This window comes from Octodon degus, unplaced genomic scaffold (genome assembly GCF_000260255.1).
Source record: "Octodon degus isolate 3935 unplaced genomic scaffold, OctDeg1.0 scaffold00064, whole genome shotgun sequence".
Taxonomy (NCBI): domain Eukaryota; kingdom Metazoa; phylum Chordata; class Mammalia; order Rodentia; family Octodontidae; genus Octodon; species Octodon degus.
In genome coordinates, this window is record NW_004524640.1 from 12,373,154 (window position 1) to 12,376,938 (window position 3,785).

At 46.3% G+C, this 3,785-nt stretch overlaps 1 pseudogene; it reads right to left on the reverse strand.

The window, feature by feature from the left end:
• Positions 1–1,409: 1,409 nt before the first annotated feature.
• On the reverse strand, positions 1,410–3,224 carry LOC101568440 (annotated as a pseudogene).
• Between the last annotated feature and the right edge of the window lie 561 nt (positions 3,225–3,785).

Consider the following 3,785-nt stretch of genomic DNA (forward strand, 5'->3'; position numbering starts at 1 on the left):
TGCTTAGTCCATTGAGCTATCTCACTGGCCCTCTAATAATTCTTAAACCTAAACTTTCAGAATTTTTTTTTTCTTAAGAAGGGATTACTAGGGGCTGGGGAGATGGCTCAGTGGAATAAGCACTTCCCTGGCAAGTGCAAGGGCCTGAGTTCAATCCCTGGTTCCGCAAAAAAAAAAAAAAAAAAAAAAAAAAAAGGGATTACTAGGCAGAAAATAGGTTTAAATTCATAGAACAAGATAAGATTATAGGGGACAGGGGAGATGGCTCAGTAGAATAAGCGCTCCCCTGGCAAGCACAAGGGCTTGTGTTCAATCTCTAATTCCGCAAAAAAAAAAAAAAAAAAAAAAAAAAAAAGATAAGATTATATACCAAACTGTTGATGGCAGGCATTTCTAGGGGCAGACTCTTAAAATATGTAACATATATGGTTTGATGCCTATGCAATCAAAATGTAACTCGTATATAATGTTTTTTCTAGTATGAGGAGGAGGAGGAGGAGGGGAAAGCCACCACCATCTGTAAGGAAGGCGGTGAAGTGTGTTATATAACCGGGTACACAGTCACGACTCAGCATGACAAGATTCTGTTACTAATGAACAGAAAGGAAGTGGGAATTAGTAAGCAACCTCGCAGCCTCTGTGTGTGCCAGGGAAAACGAAGTGTGCATGGAGAAATGGAGACACAGATCAGCATGGTGGGGCTGGGGACTGGGTAGGACAAAGTAAAGCCAAGAGAAAAGAAGGGGAACCATAGAATGCTTTGGGTTCACCTTCTAGGGCTAGGCCACCCCTTGTCACTGTAACCAGATACTCTGGGTCTATGTCTCAGGAGATTCTGAGTCCACCGTCCTCAAATAGGAATTGGGATTTGCTTTTTATTTTTGAAGCTCTCAGGTCAATCTGATTTAGAGGTTGGCTTGCTTGAGGCCAGTGGTTCTAAGTTGTAGGGTTTTTACCCTTTGGGGATACACCGGTAATGTATAAGAATATAGTGTTTTTGATTGTCAGGGGGAGGGTAGAAACTATTAATATGTAGTGGGTGGAAGCTAGAGGTATCACTAAACACCCTACAATGCACAAAAATGAATATATATATATCCAGCACAAAATGTCAAAAGCGCCAGTGTAAAAACTCCTGCCCCAGGCAACTGGAAGCCAGTAAAGATTTTGTTTTCGTTTTGCAGAACTGAGGCTAGAACCCATGGTCCCACACAGGCCGGGTAAGTGACCTTCTGCTGAGCCCCTGGCCCCTAGCCCATTAAAATGTTTGGATATCAAAAGCATTTTTTTAAGGTATAAAAAGTAAAAAGGGCTGCAGCTTTTATTAAAAAGTATGAAAATACAGCTGGTTTGTACAAGTGGCACATGGTACAAATATTATTTATAGATACAGTACTCAAATTTACAAGTTACACCTTTGCCACAGCCTTGGCCAAATCCTCAACTAATGCATAATTCAGTTGTGTTAGAATGCTGCTCTTACCATACTTAGATGTGGCATACTTGTTCTTTGTCATGGCTGGTGTCTAGCTGGCCCCCCAATAGCCTCCTGCGGTCACAGGTGGGGCTTTCTCAGAGGTGGCTGGATCTAGAGTGTGTGACGCTGAGACTGACTCATGGTGCAGCGCTGGGCTCAGGGCACTAGGACTGAGGGTGTGACTGCTACCCGCCGTGAGTATTCTGGATAAGATATAAGGGACAGAAAGAGCTGTGGTCGCCCCTTGGTGCTTTATTACCTTCTGCTCACCATGAACAAAGTGCCATGTGCCCCTTGCCTTGGAGGCAGCTGATGATGGACCGAAACCTCCACAAACTATGAGCCACGTAAGCCTGTCCTCCTTCCACTTTGGGTGTTGGGTATTTTGTCCCAGCAACAAGAAAAGTACCTAAGATAGTCTTGATGCCCATGTGCTTCATAAGCCCATGACTCACCATGACTAGAGTCTGAGCCAGGTCCTGCATGATAAGGAGAAGGGCCTCTTCAGTGTACAGCAGACAGACAGTGCAGCAGAGTCGGTGTCCATTCACCATTATCCGCAACTGTCAACGGTAAGCAAAAAGCTCCTGCTGCAACGTGAGAAGGAGGAGGAAGGGACACCACATCACAGTCCAATGTGGTTAGTCCCCTCGGTATTTGGCCAAAGTATGTTGCATGACATCGACCTCTCCAATCTTAGATGCTCTGTGAAGAAAGTGCAGGAGTAGTGGGTGACCCAAGGTTAAAATTTCTAGAATCTTCATTTCCATCTGTGTGATTTGGTGTGTACTGTCAGTGTTGTCAGTCACGTAGGCAAAGCCATTGACTTCTGGAGGGTACATTTCTTCATACTTGCTTACAACAAACACAGAAGGGACACCAACCAGCCACAGCAACTTCCTGGGCACACGAGTATTCTGCATGAACCAGACTCTGCTGCACTGCCTGCCTGCTGTACACTGAAGAGGCCCTTCTCCTTATCATGCAGGGCCTGGCTCAGACTCTAGTCATGGTGAGTCATGGGCTTACGAAGCACATGACCATCAGGACTATCTTAGGTACTTTCCTCATTGCCGGGACAAAATACCCAACACCCAATGACTGGAAACAGTCATGGACATGGTGTCCTGCAACAACCTGAACTTCATTTGAACCTGTACTAGCCAGTCCTTTAGAATGGCATTCGTGCTTCCAGTGACTTGCTGACCCAGTAGGCACTTGGTCTGCCTGACTGCTGTCCCTCAAGTTGTTGAGCTAAGCGTAGATCTCCTTCACACATCCACAAAGGTTTTGATCTGCTCAGCTTCTGTACCCGTCGTGTTCACTGAGAGAATTACAGCAGCGGAAGCCTGACAACGATTCTTGGCAGGGGCGGGGGCAGCTCCAGGTGTTTCCATCTGGCCTGGAGAGGGAGTACCAACCAAGAGAGTTTGTCCTCCTTAGCAGGCTCAGGGTCAGGCTCTGCCTGTGGCGCACACACACACACAGGCACCTTCTCCAGAGGTTTCTGTAGGTTTTTTTAGCAATAACTTTTCCAGCCGCTGGAGTTTTGTTTCCTTTTTTGGAGGCCCTCTGGCTTGTAGCTGCTCACTGACTCTGCTGCCAGCGTCTCCAAGGGCTGTTCTTGGCCTGGTCCTAGCCTGGACGCTGCAGCAGCGGCCACGGATGGACACCTTGCTCCCGCCACACTGGTCGTGGCCTTGTTTTCAGCATTCATTTTCACGTTCCTGGTGACTCAGAGCACCATGGCTTTCTGTTCACCGGACAGGAGCAGGACACCAGAGTCCCAGGAGAGCGTCAGGGCACTCCTGCACGCTGGAGATCAGTAGCCGATGCTCCGAAGCACCCTCCAAACACAAAAGTTATTATTATCCATTTGCTTGGATATCTTCAGTTTTTTTGTTTTTTTGTTTTTTTTTTGTGTGTGTGTGTGTGTGTGTGTGTGTGTGTGTGTGTGTGGTGTTGGAATCAGTTTGTAGAGGTAGCCAGGGGTAAGATTATGACGTTGGAAGCCACACAAAGGAAAGATTCTGGATTTAGTCCTAATTACTAAAAGACAATAGGGATGAACACAAGAGGAAACAAGATGTAATTTACAAAAAAAAAAAGGATCCTTCCAGCCCAGTGACATACACCTGTAAGCCCAGCATTTGGGAAGCTGAGGCAGGAGGATCATTGTAAATTCCAGACCAGCCTGGGCAACAAAGTGAGCTCAGGGCCAGCCTGAACCGCATGGTGAGTCCTGTCTCAAAAAGAAAAAAAAAAAAAAAAAAAAAAAAAGGGCCAACCAGATAGCTCAGTGGGCGCA